The following is a 23,450-nucleotide window of genomic DNA, read 5'->3' on the forward strand; positions in this document are numbered from 1 at the left end:
GAACCTTCCTTTACTATTTAGGCACCAAAGACAGAGTCCGCTTCCAAGCACCGACCACAGCTACTAGACCATTGCTTGTGTGGTGCCGCTCGCATGCACGCACTATAGAGTGCCTGCCCGCTGGTCCCAGTGGCGCCCCCTTTTTCGCCGCTGAGGGGTGGCAACAACTTTCCAAAGGACCCGAACCCCCACCTCCCTCCAAGCCGCAAACAGGTACAGTGCTCTCTCTCTTTTTTCTTTATTTCATTCTTTGCTCTTACCATCCCTTACTTTTACGCTCTTAGAATGTGAACTAAACTAGTGTAAAATGTCAAAGGAAAAGCGAACCAATTTTAATTTAATACTTTTCGAACGCACATGCCAAAATTGGTAGAATTTCGATTCAAGCACGAGTTAATAAAACATAGGTAAAGATATGTCAAAAAGGAAAACGGAAGGCTATAAATGAAAGATACTTTTTTTTTTTTTTTTTTTTTTTTTTAATGTGGCCACTCAAATACGTAACATTAGTTTTCAGTGTTAAATTTCTTTCGAATTTTTTAGCTGTCATCAGTGAAACACACGGTACATCTTTTCGTTCATAACATTAAATAGTCGATTAATGTACAAAATAATACATTTTAAAAATAGCTAAAACGAAGCAAACCAAATTAGGAACGAACATTAGACTTATTATATCCCATTATATTCTTTATTTGCCAATAAGTGCAGTTCGCATTTCAAAATAAAATAAATCGAGGTTTATTGAACGTGACTGGATTAAGAAATTGGCGAATATACTAAAGTCAGCTTAGAATTCATTTGGGCATGTTTTCATGTTTGAAATAAAAAATGTATTTAGCAAAATGAATTTGATCAATTTTTTACTATGAATTATGGGATTATAGACTTATTTATGAATTTATCTCTGTTATGTACTAAAATCGTATACTTGAACAAAAATAATATTTAGTTTACAATATATTAATTATTTTTTTGCAGCATTATCTACTTTTTAAGACTAAATAAAGCTGTTTAATTCACTTCAATCAACAAAGAATTTGACAGGAAACACTAAATTTTCCTGCAGTTTTTGCATTTTATATTCATTCTTCCTGATATTCTTTCACTTATTCTGTTTCCCACGATTATCTTAAATTACGCATTTTGAAAAGATAATTAGGATATTAGCATGAAAACAACAGGTTTACTTCAGAATTAGAGTTGTTTTCAGAGATGTACTGTTGCTGATCATGAATTGCGAAGCATGAGTTTCTTCTATTCAGCTGTGCAATTAATAATAAAATATATGAACCACATAGTAGTTCTCTTTAATATTTTATTATAATTTTACAACTAACACCGCAAACTAAACTACATTTAGCTCTTGTCAAAATAAGTCTTTAATTTGAATATGAGTTACTGCATATATGCAATTTAAAAATTCTAAAATTAAATTTTATCAGAGAAATTTTATGAACGATAAATAAGCAGAAACCTATTGAGTAGAAAATCTAAAGTAATGGAATTCAAATACAGTGTAAAAAATTAGTTTAAATCTATGCACATTTAATAATATTAGTTTAGCTAAAATTAAAATAGTTTTAGTTTATAGTATGTAAGGAAGAATGCTAGAAAAAGCAACTGTAATTTAAAATTTATATTAGTTATGTATTTCATAAACTTTTCCAATGCTTTTAAAAAGTCATTAAGCTTATATCAACACAGTTCAACATTTCATTTAAAAATTATGTTTTTAGCCTTGTTTAAAACTCTGCTAAAAACAAAATAAAAAAAAAAAAAAATCTTTAAACTAAAACCCATGGAACTGCAATATAAGGTAAAAAAATTTTAAATATGAACAATTTAAATATCTTCTTTCCACAAATGTTCTTGAAACTAAAATGAAAGTATTTCTAACATAAATAAATACCAGTAAAACATTTGAAAAAAGAGAGAGAGAGCAAAAAGCTATTACAAATTGTTATTCAGGAAAATATTTGTAATTAATGCGGTAATGTTTTCTTCATAGAGCAATAAAGTTTATGAACGAATGATAAATTAATCAGTTGATTTTAGCAGATTTTTTTGCCTAGATATTTTAATTACCTTTTGTATAAGTTACATATGTATATATAACTTTTAGCCTCTTAATCCTATGCATAAGTATGTAAACACATGCAGATATATACGTGTATGAGGGTCTGTATTTATGCAAATAAATCCAACCCTAAAAATAATCTCCTATAGTGTTTAATTTATTATATGTAGCTTGCAATAAAAGTGATTTGCACAGATTTTGATCGGGACACTTTTTAGGAGATTGAAGATCAAAATAGTATATTATAAACAATGCAATCGAGTTGATGAAAAAGAAAATTGCCTTAAATTGTGATAACTTTCATCATCAAAACAAACTAACTTTTCTGCATTTTTTTGTTGAATCTTTCGTTTTCGTTTATGATTACTTAAGATTATTTCCAAATGGTTGTGTTGTGATAAGACGTCTTACAAATATGTGAGACTATGACTTGCTGTTCGTAAAAGTTATTGCTCAAAAATTTAACTTATATCGGTATCAGAAACACGTTATAAACAGTGATTAACTAATGCTATTTAAATCCATAATTTTGTAGCTATAATAGAAACGTTTTAATTTCAATAATGTTATAAAAGAAATTTGAAATCACTAATTTTTAAACTTAAGCTTTCTCGTGACTTTTTTTCCACTTACGAGAAATAAACAATGCAGTATATTTAAAAGCTTTTAAAAGGTATCTTTCATGTTCTGTTGTTATAGTGTTATTGAATATACTGAAAATGCGAATCCAAGATACTCTATTCCTGAAAAAGGGGGTTACCAGTATATTATCAGAATTTCAGTAAATCTGCTAAATCCCTCTCTCTGCTCTCGTATCAACATGTTTAAGACAATTTGCTAACAAACAACTTTTCTTAAAACTTTAAAACTTTTTCTTAAAAAAAATTTCATTTCTATCAATTTATTTGACTAAGGGACTTCCACGCTGAAGCAATTTGCTTTTATAATTTTAAAAAATATACTTGTTTTCGTATTAATCACAGGTAGGAAATTTTAATATCTCTTTATACTTTTAAATATCTCATTTTCTTTATTCTTCAACTAAATTAAGAAAAAAATGTATTAAAATAATAAGACAATTGTTAAAAGCTAATTATGTTCAAAGAAAAATTTCAAAGGGCAATAAAGCCAGAAAGATAATGAAAATAAACAGGTTTAATATTTCATTTAATTTCTGGTACTTCATGCCTGCATACAAAATTTAAAATAGTGATTACGGTTTCCCAAAGCACTTATTTTTTAATATAAGTAGAAATTTTCAAATTCTCTTCCTCTCAGAATTCAAGAGAACAAAAACCTATAAATATTTCTAGAACATTAAATTTTCTTCTACATGAAATTGTAAATTTCTTTTTCATTTTAATTTTCTTAAATGTATATGTCTTTTTTATGTAAATTTCTTTCTTTGTTCACCCTGAATTATGACCCACAATTTCGGGGGGGGGGGGTGGACTTTTATTTTCTAATTAACGAGTTATAATATCGAAGTGTAGTCATTTATACTTTAAAGCACTCCATACTTAATGACTATGGTGTTGTAAAATCTATTCTAAGTATTTGCGATTCTATAAGTCCTGTTAGATAATGTTATTGCATGATAAAAATTAATGGAGTACTTTAATTTTTTATTTCAATTCTTTAAATACTTAACAGCCGACTGTTTATATGTTTCTTATCTTCTACAAATAGACTTTTTTACATTTGTTTTTCTTAAAACAATTATTTTCTATTGCTTTGCCTGATGTGTGTATTTCACAGTTAGAAGATGATGAAAAGTCTTTCGATTTGTTGGTGAGCCGTACGCAAGAAATTGATGTTCCATGTGCAATTATTGTATATATAACTGAGCGTTTCCATGAATTTGATTTCAAAGAATAAGGACAGTAATTAAAATCTGAAGCATTCCTCTGAAAACTGTTATAGTTTTATTAGCCATTAGAGCTTAGATGATGACATGATGTAGAAAGAAAGGAATATTCGCACATATTTTTATAGAGTTTTTTTTTTTTTTTTTTTTTTCCAATGGTGGGCCCTCAGCCTACTTCAGCTTGACCACAACTAAGGCTAGAAGTGGGGGTCACTTTATTATGGAGGCACTTAATAGGTGGGCTACTTTGCCTCTTATGAAATGACGGAAAGTTATACGGAGAGAAATTTTGATGAATACAAATTTCCAGTGTAATCACATGTATGAGCAGGTTGTTAATATGAATGATATTTGAATTATGCTAATTGTCTGATAAGTTTTCGAGAAATATGCACTAACAGATAATAAATGCATTTATTAATTATTGTATTGCAAATACATTCAATTCTGCTGAAAAAGCACCAAATTTTATTAGTGCCTTCTCCGGGATTCGAACCCTGGCCCTTTCTATATAAGGTTAATATGATCATCTTACTGTAGCATTTAAAAATGCACTTTGGATTAGAAAGAAATTGGCTTTTCGCTAAAACCAATAACTTCAGTAGCGTGTAAAATTATATTCAGAAAGGGAATAATAAATTTTTATAGACTGTATATAACATGCATTTACACAGAGCAGCATTTGAACTGAATAAAGAAAATTATTATAAATATTAAATTACTAAAAATGAAGTTAAATTAAATTACCATGGAAAAAACTATTCTTCACTTATTCTTACATTAAAGTACTAAAAATCTGTGGTTAAGGAATTAATCTGAAAATTCGAGATAAAGCAATGAATTTTTAATCACCATATTTACGAAATACAGTATTATTGTTTAGTGTTGGTAAAGAACCACGGATTTTATCTGAACCACCAGCAATTATTACTTGACTTCTAAACAACCATCAAATTTTACTTCAAGCAATTTTGCATGCTATCAATTGGCTTTCTCCTCATTTTTTTTTTTTTTTCTTTTTATGAAATGTTAAAAAAAAAAAAGAAAAAAAGAAAGCAATTAGTTTGTCAAGTCATCCATTCCATCAATTCGTTAAACAGCTCTATGATTAGCTAGACGCTGATAATTGGTAGATTACAGTTACTTTGTAGCGATCTATTCCTAGAGACCAATACTTTTTTTAAAGGATTTTTGAAGTGGAAATGTTTTGGCATAGTTGCACCCTTGGATTATAGCCAACATTGAGATTTTATGTTGGTACGTTTTAACGCTTAATGAGATTAAGCCTACAGATAGCGCAAAACATCTATGGACTTAAGTGAATAACACTAAAAATATATTTGAAAGCCTCATGCAGAAAAGTCATTTTTTGCAAAAAAGCTTATTCAAGTACTTAAAATTACATGAAAAGAGTATTTTAAACTTATTGCTCATTTTCAAATGATATTGTTTTCTATGTTAAATAAAGTGTTTAGTGGTTACTGTCATTAAAGTGTGAAGGGAATTAACATATTTCGTTAAGAAGTTTGAATATTTTCTTGCACTTTAATGCCGAATTAAAAACTAAATACTAAAATTCAAATCTAATTTGCTCAAGCAATACTGAAATTGAAATCCTTTTAGCTGCGGTAATCAACGCAGCAGATGATTTTATAGGTTCCTATTTACTTTTTTGGTTCCCTTCAAAATTAATCTAAAACAAAGTGTAGATAAAATAGATTTTCGCGCACATTTTCAACCTTTGTCTCTTAATTTATAAATCTAAATATTAATAATATTGACCACGGAATTTTGAAGATCGACTTCAGATCGAAATTTTGATGTATACAAATTTCCAATGTAATCACATGTATGAGCAAGATGTTTGGGTGTTTATTAACCGCCTTATAATCTACTCCAGCTCAGATATGAATGATATCTGAAATATGCTAATTATCTGATAAGCTTTCATTCACATGCATTATTTTTACTAATTTCAGACTGTTTATACATTTAATGGAGAAATATGCACTAACAGATTCTAAATGCATTTATTAATTATTGTATTGCAAATATATTTAATTCTGCTATAAAAGCACCAAATTTTATTAGTGTCAGAGCATTCTATGCTCAGGTAAGGAAAAAAAAAAAAAAAAAAAACAAGAAAAGTAAAATAAAGAAAAAAGAACTATTTTGAATATTTCAGACAGGTGCAGGGTGAAGCTACCACTAACCTCTCAAGAGGATTTCAGCTTGCCGCATATTTTGGGCACCCTCTTGCCGCGCACACACTATCGAAGTTAGGGTTTTTCCAACGGAAGTCAAGGTCGCGCAGTTCTGTTAATGAGCTCCCACTCAGTCTCACACTAATACTTACAAAAACAACAAAACATCAAGAACAAAACAAAAGAAAGCTGTTTCTTGCACAAATTTCCACATATCACCTATGCTCATTCTACAACCACGACTTATCTCTTAGCTTATCTAATATAATATAAAATATAGTGATATTTTTTATTATATTAGATAGCTGTGATCAAGTCAAAATCAATTCGCTAATTTTATATCTAACATAGTAGATACTTTCCCAGTTTTCTATGGTAATTTGTGCATAAAAGAGTCATTATTTTATTTTTTATTGATTGCTTAAATCAATTACAGTTTAACAACAGGTTACAAATCATCGGATTTAAATCACTCTGGAATGGAAAGAAACACTAGCATTATAAATTATATCGAGTATAATAACTTTGCGCAATATAATAGTAAACAAATAAGGAATCAACACCAAAATTAGCACAAAGTAAAAATTTTTAAATTGTTCCATCCCAAACTACTATATCCTCCAGCTACAGCTGAGCGCAATTTGAAATTCATGAAAACCAAAGCTCTTCAAATTATTCAGACTATAATATTTCCGTTAAAAGTAAATCTTATGTTTTAGACGTAGCCAGCATTAAGATTCCTATTTTATTTAACATACTCTCCAAGTTGCCTTCAATTATTGGTAATTAATTACCTTATATCGCTAACATTTTATTTAAATGCTTGGAAGATTCACGTTTTATTTCATGTGCATGGAAATGCCGGATTTCTGCTATTGCTTAGATACTAATTTGTTGAGAAGATTCAGTAACTGATGAGTTATTTAATGTGACTCGAGAATAAAGAGTAAGAATGCAATAGATAGAATATAATTACTATATTTTATTGACAGAGTTTTTTTTTCTCCAGTGGCTGGAACTAGGACTATAACTTTTCATTTCCAATGGTGATCTCATCATTTGAGGCAAGTGAGAGTGAAGTCTAGTGATGTCAAAATTATTTTCGCAGTTGAAATTTTTTCACCGACATAGCAGTTTCACAGATGTTAGATGCATTATTATGTTTTTTAACCGCCTATGCGACTGTTATTTTTACCGAGTAAGGAAAAAAAAAATTAAAAATAAGAGTAAGGAGGAAGGTACAGTGTTAAGATTTCAAATGGGGTATGCGAATGCGTTAAAGAAAAAAGAAAAGGGGGTAGGAGGGAAGAAGCTTGACGAAGAAAGCAAACTGGTTGTAAGAACCGGTGAAGCAGAAGCAACCGACTAAGAAAATCCACTGACAGGCCAAGGGGTGTGTGTCGAAATGAGATTATAGGGAAAGGGGAGGGGGGAGTTAGCGGTCCTAAGAATAAAAGAAGTCGGGAGTAGATCTACCCTGAGTGAAAACTAGTGATTATCTGTCGCAGCTATAGGCGGAGCTGTAGTATGATTGCAGCAAAAGAAATTCGGGTAAAGGAAAAAAAAAAGGCATATACAAGGATTCGTCAAGAACTAAGGACTGTATACAAAATACGCCGCAATGATATCTTGGTTTTTTTCATGCTGGAGATACATTTAGTGCATTTTGACGAGTTAGTAATTATAATTACTACTTCTTACAACGAAGGAAAAGAATGCATTTACAAATCAAATCAAATACTCGAAATTATTATCCTTAATTTACACCAGCAACGAATGCTCGTGCTAGAAAACACATGCGCAATTCGAATTTCCTATTTTTTTGCCGTTACTTCGTTTTTCAGCCTGGCGTTAACTGGTGCGAGAGTTTATTATTTATTTAAAGAAAACAGTCTAAGCTTATTTCCCGAACTAAACAAAAAAAGAAAAAAAGAAAAAAAAAAAAAAAAAAAAGCCTGTTACCGAAAAACCCCAGTAAAGATGTAAATGCATGTTAAGTCTATCATATTTATATGAAAACTCTGCGAATCAGATATTAGATGTGGTATAATTCCAACACTCATTACCTGAACTCAAAATTATTACCATTAAATTATATTTTAAGGGTGATTTTGCTTCTCATACACATAGCGAATAATTTTTTATTTTAACAATCTTTTATCTTTTCAAATTATACTATCATATGCCTAAAGTTATTAAAAATAACTGTTATAATTATATAAAAATATTACTGCAGTTGATCCTATTATTATAAAACTTAAAGGAATTTTCAGAACTCATTACATCAGTTAAACTACAATCTGAAAATTTAAAAAATGACCTCTAATTTTAAATTTGCCGTTTGACAATTAATTAATGCTTATTTTGGAAAAATTATATCTAGTGAACAGCTTGCATGAGTGTCTAACTACGGATAAATTATAACAGTTGTAACTTCTATTTTGCAACTGGCACAGAATCTAATTTCAAAAATTGAAAATTTTATTTAGAATAAGCTCCTTTTTAGAAATTTTCAAACTATAATAATTAGGCTAATAAGCATCTGAATATAAGTTCCATTATGTTTTAAGTATCAGTAAAAATTCAGTTGCCGCCCATAACTAAGCCTCTGACGCTTCTTACCAACAGCTAACTAAACAAAAAAATTCTGTCTTTCATATATACCAAAGCTGCAACGTGTCCTTAATAACGCAATCTCATTTAAACGAAATTACAACCACAAATCACGTGAATTAAGAGCTTTAGTTTGCGGTCACCAGGCGCTAAGAACTACAGGACTAATCAGCCAGTAATGAAATATTAGCTCAAAAGCTCCTGTGTTGAGTGCTGCATTTGAGGTCTTACAATTCGTTAAGCGTTTTGGTGTATTTGGCAACGAAGCAAGTTTCAGGAACTTGCTTCGTTCGTATAAGCTTCTTCGGACTGATGTTTGAGAATGAGTTTATGCCACAAACACACATCTGTTAGAAGAAGACACGTTAGTGTTTCTTGATACGACTGTTTATTACTTCAGTATGATAAGCAGCCTCTTTACTCCATAGGAACTTTCATGGCAACATAGTAACTTCCATGACCACACTTCCATTCTGGCAGTAAAAGTGAGAGTAAAGGTTAGTCGGTAGGCAGGCATCCCTTATCGGCCGTAAGAGCTGATAGCTACGGTGATGCTACATGGATATGAATGCACTAACATTCTTAGTACCTTCTGCATTGTGCCACAAGATGCACTCTGCTGCCATAACAGGATAAGCGCACTGCTAGAGATAAAAGATTCCTCATCGTTTATTCAGCAACAGCGTAGCAACATTTTCATCGCCTAAAATGACACATTTTTAACTTGGACCAGACTAGACTCCAAATTGTTCACTTTCCTGGAACCAAGAAATGATTTTCGGGAAGCTTATACAGAAAACAGTCCTCGGCTAAAATCATTCTGAGAAATTCAGGGAATGAAAAGCAGACCGCAATGCCTTTGTTTTACAAAACATTTGACTTACCTTCAAGTAAAGTGATATTCATTATAGTTGCAAAGAATGAAATCAGCTGTTGTGATGCCTTTCACAGTTAGAACTTAGATGTAGTATGCAGGATACTTATGCAAAATAAAACAAAACATCGCCCCTGTTGTGTTTGTTTGTTTGTTGTTTGCAATTTGTTTGTTTTCTTAATTTTTCAAAAAGAAAAACTGTCATTTAACATCATATTTACACTTATATTAGTTACTTAGATCCCACTTTTCAATTATATTTCCACTATCATAATCCTATAGTTCCCCTTTCAGAATTATTTGGCATTAATCTTTTTTGTTTTTTTCCTGCCACCACAGAATGTTTCTTCTCACCTTTGACGAGTATAAGAACAAGTTTGTGATCCATCCTGCATTTTAGTTAAATTACAGCAAATTCTGAATGAAGGAACTTTATCCACAAGTACTTTGCAGCTGTGTATTCAGTTGAAGAATAAATTTAGAAGTAAGTGTTAAATAAGTTTTTTTTTTTTTTTCCCTAATGGCAGATTGTGAACAGTTACAGTGTAACTCAGTCCATTAATCTATACAAGGCCAGATGTGGTGGTCTCTTTATTATGGAGGCAACTTATAGGTGGGCCACCATCGCCTCCTATGAAGGGACGGACAGTTACAACCATGCCTTCTCCGGGATTCGAACCGATGCCCTTCGGTATCGCTGTCAGACTTCCCTAACCACTATACCGTCTGGGCGGATTTAATAATCATATGTTTTTCGATGAAGAATTATTTAGGGAAAATCTTAAAGTGATATTAATTTTAAATGTCAAAGAAGTAAGTGCTTAATCTTAAAGTTAATCCAGATGACGATTCAACCGAAAATTATACAAATTCATGTATGTTGAAATCTGTAGCCTAATCAATGAAGAGCACCACCATAACTAAATCCTGTTATATAAACTGGAGTGAAAGACTGAAAAAATATTTTCATCAGAATGAAAAAATATCAGAAATGTATGGTTAGTTAGTTTTGCCAAAATGTGTTGCTAAAAGTTTGGAATTTGTATTAATTTTATTCTCACAATACGCAACTTATCGAATTAATTAGTGTCCTAAAAACTAGATTTGTCTGTATAATTTTCTGTTATAAGATTTGTTTGTCTGTTATTAATGCCAAATGTGCCAAAATGTGTAGCTAAAAGTTTTGCCAAAATGTGTAGTTTAACTTGGACATGGAATTTGTATTAATTTTATTCTCACAATGCACAACTTATCGAAATAATTAGTGTCCTAAAAACTAGATTTGTCTGTGTAATTTTTTGTTATAAGATTTGTTTGTCTGTTATTAATCTCTTAATTAGAGTTCTTTCAACAGCAACAGACACATCAAGTTTTAACGTTATTTAGTGTTGTTCTATTTTCTGATTTAAACACTTGTTGAGGTTATAAGGTAATATTCCCGCCTTCCTAGCGTGCCTTCGTGGTGTAGTGGTTCTGCACGCTGGGCCGGTATTCCAGAGGTCCGTGGTTCGATTCCCGGCGAAGCCGTTTGCTATTTTTCATCTTTCCTGCTTACAAAAATATACCTATTGTCTCTACAAGGTTATGAACAGTTTTCATAAACATTAATATTATAATTTCTGCTGAGAATGTTAACTATTAACTGTAACTACTTTCCAAATGTTAGAAATATGAAAGCTGTTCCAAGTATCTAAACCGAATACTGAAAATCGAGCAGTCTTTTTGACTTCAATGAGTACTAACTTAGAACTTAAACTGGAAAAGAAAAGAAACTTATCGTTTGTTTATTTTTATTTATAATTATTTATTTATCATCATTTCAAATTTTATAAAGAGCAACTAAGGAATAAAGGAAAAGATTACCTAAATCAAACAAGCAAATGCATAATATAATTTCCTTGCTCATAAATTCGAGTACTTGAGTATATTTTGCTTCCGATTATGTTATTCTTTGAAAACACTCATCGTTAAAACATAACTCTCGAAAATTTTAAGATTTAAAATTAACTTAAAATGAGGATGAAAAGGCATAAATGTAAATCTCTACTAGTATAATCACAAAGAGTTCTCAAATATTACTTTTGGTTAACAGTATAACAGAAATTAACTGATGCAAATTAAGCACTGAACAGTTCTAATGGGCAATATTTTCAAATTCCTTTATTGTAAACTTCATCTTTAACTAATTCATTCAAATATTGTCCGTCTAACATCAAGAATTCAAACTATATTTTTACAGGAAATTTAAACTAATATTTCCTCTTCTCTATTTCTAAAATGTTGCATATAAACTGGGTCAACTGCAATGATTGTATCTGTAAGGTCCACTATTGAACTATTGATGCTTTTTATGGAAGAAATCATAGATATCATATGAGAAACATAATTTTTTTCATCATTTTATTTGCCGAAAGGGTGAAAACTCATGAACAAGACAAGACGTCTAGTTTATCAGGAAATAAAGAATCAAGAAGATTTAGATAATGCGATTCTTTCTACTAAAGTACAAAATTTAAGAAAATGAATGTTGGCCTCACATTGTTTTTTGACTTATTCATAGCATAGTCTAACTTATTCGCGCAAATGTATTTTAAATGTAAATTAGATAAGATGTATGTAAAAGTTATAAGGGCTCAAATGGCGGAATTTTCGTTTTTATGAAGATGTTATTCGGGACAAGCAACAGATCACCAATAAAGACTTTATAATTCCCCCGAAAAAAAGAAGGGGAAAAAAAAGTGAAGTTATTACAAAACAAAGGAATGGCTGCGAAACATGTCGGTACAAAAGGAAGGAATTTAGATGTTTTCGAATGTAGGAAAGATCGACGTTAGAGCTCTAAAAGAAAGATTTCTTGATTCAAATATTTCTCATTTATGTATATTTACCTGTTCTTAATTTATATATATATATACAGGAATTCAGGTGTGTTATTTATATATATACAGAAAATTAAAAACTAATGTCTCCTGTATTTTGCTGTTTATAATAAATTACTCTCTTTAAAAGTTGAAACTGAAATTATCAGTGTCAGCCTATCGAAGATGATATTAATGACCACTTTTTGAAAATAGAAGCTTGCAAATAATTTAATAATCAAGTCTTAAAATAATAATTGTTTACAAAAATTAACCAACCGTGTATTTTCGTAATTAAAGTACCTTGGAAACTGCTAAGAATATTGGCAGTATACAGTTAATTTTAAATCGCAGCGAGTCTATTCACTCAAACATTCGATATGTTGAAACAGGAAGGTTGATAGCCGAATTATTTCTGTGATTATGACTGTAGATTTTGGATCTCAAATATGAAAATTCCCTTATTTCAAACAAGTTTCACCATTTTAAAAATAGGTACGATTTTGGAAATAAAAGGGGATTTAAGCTTATCCATTTGCTTAAATGTTACCTCTTGCAACATTTGAGAAAAAGAGAAGCATTGAGTATATAACTACGTTTCTCTGAAAGTGATAATAATTATGTAAGACATCAGCCTATTATTTCGATTTATAAGTTGCTGCCAAACAGACTTGAATATCAAGTTTGGTTATAACGAAACCAATAATAACGAGAAAAATTTCTTCGTTTTAATATATTTACGTAAATAAATGATGAGTTTAATTTGAATGAATACGCTGTTAAATTAAATTTTAAATTAATTGCGCCTTTTGGCTTATTACACTAGTAATACTATACCTGTGGCCATTATATTCGAGTTGAATTTAACATATAACTTATGTATAAAAAGGTTTTTAAAATAGGAGTTAGCTCTAATAATATTAAATTAGTTTTGTTTTCAGTCAGCTCCCAAAATTAGGGAATTAGCACCGAAAGGCTAATGCAAAGCACATTCAGAATCAAGCATTCTTTAATATGAAAGATTTCAATGGTCTTTTACGAAAGTCAAGGCTTAGAAGGAAGGGTAAATTTCGCGAACATTAAAAAGAAATAAAAGGAAAAAAAAAAGGGGGGGAATTAAAAGAAAAAAGTTAAAAAATTTCAAAATGAATTTTAATAAACTCATAAATTCAAGGCTTGCTTTCTTCTCACTACAGACGTTTCAGCTTCTTGTTATTATCATAAAATCTATTCATGCGTGAATGTCGTGATCAAAGCGTGTGGTCCCGCAGTTACAAACATAAATTTTAATGATTTAATAATACAATGTATCCCATCATATCGGGAGGGATCTTTGTTCAAGTACCTAGGAACAATTAACTTTAAAAAAGTTGTAAACATTTTGAGAAACATCATTTGTAAAATAAAAGTTTTACTATTTAAATATAAGCAATTAAAGTTTGAAATTGGCTTTCATTCAATTAAATTGTTTAGAATAATATATTTTTCCAGAAAACATATTTTTCATATAGATGAACTTTCCGACCTTTAAGGAGACATTACGCAGCTTCGATTTTTTTCCCAAGTAATGAGGCATGTCGGTCATGTTATGTACCCGTTTTGATCTAACCGATATCCTCTCAAGACACAGCTATTGACATTTAAAATTAATAGCGTCTTTGCTTTAGCTTTCGACCGACTGCAACCTGAAACTCATTTCTGAATTAAAGATTGCAATGGTTGTAGATGAATTTAGCCACAGTAAGGATTTAACGAAATATGAAGTTAATGCATAAATTATCTTGGTTTTTACTCTTGAATATTGGCTCTCAATAGAAAAATTTGATTTCGATTTCCAACAAATCCTGGAAAGGAAGACGATTTAAAATCAGAGAGGGAAAAAAGAAGTTCGAATGACGATCGATGAGAATTTCCATCATGGTACTGCAATGAAAAATGAACATTTTCTAGATAGATGACTAAAATTATGAACTTGATTAATATTGTAAAATATTCAGTATCAGACGAAGACATTTTCACATTTTTTCTCTTTGGGGAAAATTTAGAAATAAGCTAGAATACAATTCAAATAAGTACAAGCTTATTTAGATTATTTTTTAACATAATTAAGTGACTGTTAAAATACTTGCAAAAAATGTCTTTTGATCTTTCCTATTCAAGCCGCACATTTTTTAACAATTACATAGCTTTTTGATGAATATCTCCATTCTTTCAATAACAGCGTATCTGGAGCTATTCAGGACTTTTGTTGAAATATTGGTCACTTTTAAAGAAATTTGATATGCCATAAGCTTTGACAAACTATGAGAGTAATCAAGTATTTGAAAAATCTCCATTGTTTCTCATAACATTAATTTAAATTAGAAATATATTTTTTTCAATTTAAACAGTTGGATTATGAAGCCAGAATACATTTTTTCATAAAGGAAGAAACTGGCTCAAGTTTAAAGGAAGAGAAAGAGATTAATATAAAATTTCGAATTAGGCCTGCCCCCCCAAAAATAAAACAACTATAGTTTGTAGTAGATTTGCAAATTGTAAGCCAATTTAAAATTGCTTTTTCTCTTGACTTTTGTCATTCCTGTGCTGCATTTTTTCTAACTAATTATAGCACTGGAATAAACTAAACGATTTTCTTTATACTAAAAAGTCATTCGACATAAGTACAAGTCCTTGTTCGATCCAGTTAGCTTAGATCCAGATACCATTTGTAGAATTTTTCAACAATGTTGACCCACTTAATGTTGGTCCCCTCAACAATGATGATCCCCTCATTCATCAACAGCCGTGGCGTCTTGACGGTATTTTAACCGCCAAATGTAGTATTATGCGAACAGTAATAGTATCTTAATAACAAGCGTTATTGATCGAGTTAGCTATGATAAAAGTATGTAGCATGGTAACTTTAAATTTTCTTACAAAAGTTAAAATATGTGTAAAAGAAAAGGAACTGGATGACAAAGCAATAATAAAATATTGTAAAATAACATAAATTACACCAACAGGGAAAAAAAGATTCTCATTTCAGTCATTAATTTTTAGATATTCTCACTTCATTCTCAGCTAGTTTTATAATTTCGGTTTTTTGTCAACAGTCAGGCATTTAATTGTGAAAACGGAGAAAGAATTTAAAATAAAAACATTACTTTTAAAAATTCACTAATTCCTTTATTAAAGAAAAGTTTAGTTTCATAAAAAGTTATGAAATACTCCTTTAAATAACACTTCTTCCACTCCTATTTGCAGGTATCCCTTTTAAATAGCCGCGACACCAATTTTAAACTGACAGTTGTTTTCTTAAGGCAAAGTGATAAGATTAATTAATTCTGTCTAATTACTACACCAGTTTGACATCGTGCGGTAAAGAGAACTAAACCATCGCATTAAATGATTTTTATCGAAATTGTTGAAGTCAATATTTTACTCTCAAGACGTCAGGCAAAATCTTTAACAAAATATTGCATTAATTTAAACATATTTAGGCGAGATATATCTTTTACTAACATGGCTCAATTAGCTTGCATGATTTCGAGCGCATTCTCTGCCTGTGCTTTTGGCATTCATCATCTTTAATACATGACGTTAATGACATTTCCAACGAGTTCTTCAATGACTGTTTGCGGCGATCATTAGCAAATATCACCGAACAACCGTTTAAGTGTAAGATACTGCAGATAAAATCTTCAGCAAAGACTACAGCGCCCCCATTTGCTACCCTCGGTTAAAAAGACGGAAACGATATGTTGATTTTTTTACACACTTGAAAACGAAACCTATTATAAATGATGAAATTTGTCTGAAATGAGATTTATGTAAGTTTCGAATGTTCTTCCGTGAAAACATGCTACCGTAAGTAATGAATGACTGAGAGTTATTGGTAACTTGCAACCTTTGCAACTGAATCTATCTGGAAACTGCCCGCTTCGCCTTCTAGAGACTCGCATATGGTTATCATTCAAATTTCATTAACTTTTAAAACTGCTAATATCTTGATTATTTATATTACAGAACAGCGAGAGTCATGTTATTTTCGAAGTCAGTACTTGTAAGCGAAGAAAATTTTTATTAAAAAAAGACAAACAATTTTTAATATTTGAATAAAATAATAGAGTTTTGTAATAAAAGTTAATGCAAAGATGTTTTTTTTTTTTTTTTTTTTTTTTTTTTTTTTTTTTTTTTTACTAATATAACTGAGATCGTAACCAATTCGGATAATCTAAAATTCGGTTAATAGGGACTAAATTTCATGTCACTTTTCCGTTTACTGAAATTTTTATTTGAATTTCTGAAAATGAGCGAATGTTAATATTTGCACAAATTTTAATATCACTAAATAAAATTTATTTCATAAGAAGTAATCCATATAACACTTTAGTTCCAGATAACATATCCATAAAAAAAAAAAAAAACAGTTATACGAAAATTCCATCAAAATTTACTCAGTTGTCAAATTATTTAAACGAATTTTTATCAGACAGCTTTTTTTTTTTTTTTTTTTTTTTTTTTTTTTTTGTGTGTGTGTGTGTGTGTTGTTGTTGTTTTGTTTTGAAAAAGAACTTAAACACTTTTTTAGATAGTCGAATAACTCTATCAGCTATTGCACGACTTGCACGACTATGCTAGGCTTTGATCAGTGAAAGATACGTAGGAGAAGCATCAGGCCACTGCTTTAAATATTAAAAAAAACTTTCATCAAAATTTAATTGCTATTAGTTTCCGAGCGGTAAACCTGCTTATTATTGTTAGTTCGACCCAAGCTCAAATTCTGACTAACGGGTTGGCTGTACGGAAATTGTTATAGATTTTTCCATGAGTAATGTACTTATGAGATAATTCTTAAAAATTCTTCCACGAAGGCACCCTTTCCTTTAGACACAGAGACGTCATCTATTTTGCCATAATCAAAAAAAAAAAAAAAAAAAAAAAAGTCAGAAATCAGAAATAAACCAAGATGCATAGTTAGTTTTCCTATTTTTCGTTTTGAAACTTGTCTGTGAATTATTTGTCAGTTAACGTTGCTTTAATTTTTGACATACGTAAACCACACTTTTTTCCGTAATGCACAACAGAAAGCAGTTAAATGCCCATTACTAATAAGAAAGGCCAAAGATCAATCACTTATAAAACTTACGAATGTTACTGATTTCCGCTGACCTTTTGTAATGTTACTATATTTTTCCAATTGTTTCTTCAAAGTGATTAACCGGCTCTGTTAATAGACACCTTGGTTTACGGGGGTCCGGTTAATGGAGGTTTTAGTGTAAATAAATTTAACAGTTTTGCTAATGTTGAGATGGAATTAATAGATATTAATAAATTAAAATTGTATAGCTGCATAATAAAGATATGGCAGTTTTTACTTTTTTTTAGATGAATAACATTTTAAACAAATCTCAGACAACAGCTTCTGAGTTTAAGCGTCATCAGTGAAGCAGTCTCCCCCCCCCCACACACAGTTTCTGAAGAATATCACAGTAAGTTATATATTGCGTCAATTCTTATGTACCTCAGTTCGAAAAGTTCCTTTTTGTCTTTTGCCGTATTCGTTAGTGAAATCATTTTGTCATGAAAGTTTAATTAATCAAAGCACATAAATAAAGGAAGGGCAAAGAAAACTCTTTTTTCCTCCATCTTAAGGCGAGCGATATAATATATGCATGCATGTTTTTGTGAATAAGTGATTTAAATTTCTAAATGTTCAGATATTTCGGCTTTAAGTATTGAAAACCTGACATGATTAAATTCCATGTTTAATGGAATTGTTAAGTTGAAATCCATCATTTTTTCTATTTGAAATTTGTGTACGTTAATCGATAAGGACACAATCCAGGAAGGCCGTGTTATTGACCGTTCCAGTCCGAAATTCGTCTAAAGCGGCCAACTGACGGTAACCATGGCGATTTATTATGATGGAAAAAGTCGAATGATTTAAGAAAAATAGAAATTCAAGTACTGCTCACGATTCCATTGTTTCTAATACCAAGCATGATTTTCTTAAAATTTATACGTTCTTCTTTCAACTCCTGATGTTTTCATTGATTTTTCAAAAATAGAAGTGTGATTTTAAGATCCAATATATGCAATAAAAATAGATCTGTGGACATTTTAATTGTTATGACTTAAATATTTACAATTGTTTCAATAACTTGGCAAATATTGGCTTCTAACTTATGGATAGTTATCCATAAGTTACAAGCCAATATTATCAGTTTTGTTGGATTTATCAGTTTTGTCGGATTATCAGTTTTGTTGTCAGTCATCGTCTAAGCTACAGCTCTCATAAAATGATATAATTAAATTAACTTTTTATGGAACAAATTTAAAATTTCTTATCTCTCTCTCTCTCTCTCTATATATATATATATAAAGAAGAAAGTCTGCGTGTTTGTTTCTTCGTTAATCTCAGACACTACTACAGCTATCTTCATTAAACTTTCTGCAATTATTTTCTGGGCCTTGGAAAAGGTCGACGTCTAAAAACGTGCGACGGTTTTTTTCACAAAAAAAAAAAAAAAAAAAAAAAAAAAAATCAGAGATATTAATTAAAAGCGCTTAAAACGCTAATTTCCGCCCACATTTCTTCGAGTGACAACAGTGCTGATCTCAGCAACAATGGCAATAGTAATATATCAGCAACAATGGCTGCGTGCCATTGCTAATAATAATGAGAGAGAATTAGTTTATTTTCTTATCGAAATTTTTATTTTGGTTCATATCGCATCAGGCTGAAAAATATATGACTATAAATCGTACTTTTTGCTCAAAATAATGATGTATTTGTTTTTATTTTTGCTGACCTAAATGGAAATTCTATATGTGATATGGATATATATAGCATATGATTATATGATTACGGAGTCATTTGTGGTACATGTATTGAATATTACTTTGTTTCTTTGATATTTTTTATGCCTTACAATGACGCATCACATTCGTTATAACTTGTAATATGCTATTATACGTATTTTCAAACGATGTCATGAGTAAAACTGCGCACAGGGAGAAAATGTATTCATACGACGAATTCCCGTAGCTCCGTATGATCTGACGTTTGAATTCAAGTGTCTTCAGTCTCCAGTGTGTCTTGCTTTTGCAGTGTCTAGCAATAAAGATCAAGGTGAATCGCTTGGAGTTGCTGGTGTTCATCTGGGAACTCCTTGCTTTTCACATGGTCAGTTGTACTTAGCATCTTCAAGAGTAGGAACTGGAAAGAATTTGTACATTTTCGCTCCTGGTGGTAAAACTCGAAATATTGTAAATCGCACAGATTTACAATAAAAATGCATTTAAGTGAATTGTCTTCTTTTAATAAAAATATCTCATAACAGAAGAAAGCACCCTCACTCGATTTTGTTACATCAAAGATCAATGATTAGAGAAGGATTACAGTGGTTTCGTTCTCTCTGTTGTTAGATACATTACTCTCAATCTAACTGAGCTGGCATCGGGGACTTCCGCTAGTATGATATATAAATGCTTTATTTCTATTCCGTGTTTTATTCTCGTAAAACATGCTTATCTCTTCATTCCGAATTCGGAAAAACCACTGAAATTTCTCCTTCTCCAATTTAGGTAATGTTTTCAGCATGAATTATTTGCTATAAATTTTTTTTATAAACAAATAAATAGTGTTTTTGTTTTCCTAGGCTTCTTTTTATTTAAATTTCCATTAAAAACATAAAAACAAAAATAAAAACCAGTCATCCAAGATTTTCCCTTTGGTTCATACTTAGAAGGGGGGAGGGAGGTTTAAGTTCTTGACGAAATGAGAATTTGATGCTTTTCTAATCACAAGTGGTGTCATTTTTTTCCCCTCCCTAGTTCCTTCAAAACTGAACGCAATAAAACAGACAATTTTTTTTTTTTTTTTTAAATTTAGATTTTTACTAAATTTCTCTTCTTGACAAGATTCTGCTTGAAGCTGCATATGTAATCTAATAGGAAGTTTAAAAAGAGGCCGATTTTAAACATTAAATGTGCCTGGAAATTTTTGCATAGCTTATAAGTCGAGATCATTCCAAATTACATAACACTTGTTATAAGGTATTTCTCCCACTTTCCTAGCGTCCTTCGTGGTGTAGTGGTTCTGCACGCTGGGCCGGTATTCCAGAGGTCCGTGGTTCGATTCCCGGCGAAGGCGGTTGCATACTTTTCATCTCTCCAGCTTCCAAAAAATTCCTAATGTCTCTACAGTGGCGCCCGAACTTAAGGGTTGTGAATGATGATTCTCCACACACAGGATTTGGCGAATAGGTTCCCTAAAACCCTAATCACCCTTTAATAAAAGGGGAGTATATAAGGTATTTCTCCCAATTTTCTAGCGTCCTTCGTGGTGTAGTTGTTTTGCACGCTGAGCTGGTATTCCAGAGGTCCGTGGTTCGATTCCCGGCGAAGGAGGTTGCATATTTTTCATCTCTCCAGCTTCCAAAAAATTCCTAATGTCTCTTACAAGCTGAATACTTATGAATGTAATTAAACTGCTTTCACTTATATATCTGTTTTGGATTTTTCCAACAAAATTTGAACGAATAATTATTTGATTTTTTTATGTAGTCTATGCAATTTTTAAAGTTAGTTAATTGCAAGTTCTTAAGATAACAAACAAACAAAGTAATATTTATTGGCAATTTCGGAGTTTTCTGCATGTGTTTGAAATACTGATTGGTAGTTCATCCCACTGAAGAGTTCCAAGATTTGCTTTTGCCCCTTGAGAAACTTTTCAGGGCTGATTATTTTGTTTATTTAGTCTTCCAAAGTGTATTTTCCAAAGTGCTTGTTCCTAAACACGAACAAGCCGGTATTTCTTAACTCGAGAGTTTAGAAATTGTTCTGCAGAACTCAAAATCTTCAAGAAATTTGAAAGATTGGCTTTACGTATTTTACTTATTTAGTTGTTATTTTTAATATCAGATTTGTGCGAAAAAATCATGGCGAATAAGAACTAGGTACGTGTTGCAGAAATGGCCGTTGTCATGGGTTTCATTTAATCTGACAATCAATTTATCCTTCTAGAATATAATGTTGAACTAAATCAGCCAGAAATGCAACAAATTTTCTCATTTGCAGTAAATTCAAACCAATTTCTGTTTTTGCTTTCGAAGAACGAGTTTAATAATGTGACAACACAGATCAAACACCACTCGTCTCTTTTAGCACCTCTGAATTCCGCATATTGTAAATCGAATAAAGGATTATGATATATAACTTTGTTTCACTTTGACTAATTTAATTTATTATTTAACTTTGCTTACTTACTCATCAAGATAAAATATAAAAGGAAACACACATGAAATAAATAAATATTGCTTATTTTAACACTTAAATGAATCAATTCCCTTTACCTGTTATTACTCATTTCAGAGAAGTTCTATCAATCAACTATTTTATGCATGTATTTTTGTTATTTTATAATAGTCGTTATTTTAGTAACTTTTTTTATTTTCAGGAATTGATTTTTTTTTTTTTTCCCATGTAGAGGTCCAAAGTAGCAAAGAAGTTTAAGAAGAGAAGAACTCCATAAAAGTGAAAAAAGTAATGTAATTAAAAAGATGAGTCTGTTCAACATAAAAATGTACTTTGTTTTTGTATTTTTAGTTAATTTTTAACTACGTAGAACTTATGAATTTTTTTTTTCAAATTCAAGTTTAAAATGAAGTAAAATTATGTTTTTTAATTCAATTTATTTCGATGAGTGTTTGAACTTGAAAGAGTTTTCTTTATAAATAATAAAGTTTCTTTTCAAGTAGACATCGTTTCTATCGGATTTTAAACAAATTTAAAATTTCATCTGAAATCTATGTTTATTAATGTGCAAGTTCTTATTATTGTGTAATAGTCAAGTGGGATGTTTACATATCATATATACGTTTAGACGGAGAAGTGCAAAAATTCATTTCATTTAAAAATTAACTTTCGTATAAATAAAAATATTGCCTTTTCTGAATGGATCTTTGAACCCTTTTAGTGTTCCTCTCCCCCCCCATTACAATATATTAGATACAAGCTTTTTCGTTTTACATTCTGAAATGAAGATTTGTTAAGTAATTGCTTGTTATTAATATTTTTCCTCCCCCGTTACAATATATAAGATACAAGCTTTTTCCTTTTACATTCTGAAATGAAGACTTTTTAAGTAGTTGCTTGTTATTAATATTTTTTTAATCATCATAGGAACTTCCCTGGCTTGTCTAAAAGATAAATAATTTACATGACTGAATACAAAATAAATTCTGTTTAAAAAAAAAAAAATTACTGCAAGCTAATTGGTTCAGTCATTTCTTCTCCACATTAACAAAAGCCCAAATTTCTAAAGTTTACTAACTGGTAAGGGAGAAAAAAATAATTTTGAATGATCAGAATCTAATAAAAGTCGCTGAAAAGTATTAAGGTTTTAACAAAACATGAACACAGTTTTCTCGCTTTAATAAAATGCTTAAAACTAGAGCATGATAAGTTAAATATCCTAAACTTATTGAATAATTTGTTGTCCTAGTTTATTACTTTTCTCTCCCTGAAGTAAGAATAATCTCAATTTTTATAATCTGTAAAAATATTAAAATTTTAATATTATTATTTTATTGCCTTTTTAACTTCATTCTGCATTTTAATTTGCATGTAAAAGCTTACGGAAATTAAGTCCAATAGTCAGATTTGTAAATTAGATTAAATAAAGTTGGTTTTTTAAACTTATGAATATCAACGCTTGTAGCGATAGCTCTGTGATAATAATTTATTGGTATCAGGCTTGTACCTAATTTCTTCAGACTTAAAAAATGTGAAGAATTGCTTCACATCGATTTGCTTGAGAAAGGCGAAGATCACACTCGAAAGCATAGATATATTGCCTGTAATGTGTGCATAAATTCAATCAACAGATGCATGAATTGAAATAAACTTTAATAAATTCTAAATAAAATTGCTTGTGACATGGTGGAGTAATCTAACTTTAGCATCA

The 23,450-nt window shown here is 30.4% G+C and overlaps 2 long non-coding RNA genes across 3 annotated transcripts in view; one reads left to right on the top strand and one right to left on the bottom strand.

Annotated features, from left to right (window-relative positions):
- LOC118191269 (uncharacterized) overlaps positions 1-23,450 on the bottom strand; it is a 435,608-nt gene that overhangs the window by 232,644 nt on the left and 179,514 nt on the right. The window lies entirely within an intron of this gene.
- Positions 17-22,243, top strand: LOC146993385 (uncharacterized). The gene is made up of 3 exons (XR_015038555.1): positions 17-213; positions 9,978-10,122; positions 21,972-22,243. It is a non-coding gene; the product is annotated as an uncharacterized LOC146993385 (long non-coding RNA).

This window comes from Stegodyphus dumicola, chromosome X1, assembly GCF_044657685.1.
Source record: "Stegodyphus dumicola isolate Sdum_Otavi_A_Nest chromosome X1, ASM4465768v1".
NCBI classification, from domain to species: Eukaryota; Metazoa; Arthropoda; class Arachnida; order Araneae; family Eresidae; genus Stegodyphus; species Stegodyphus dumicola.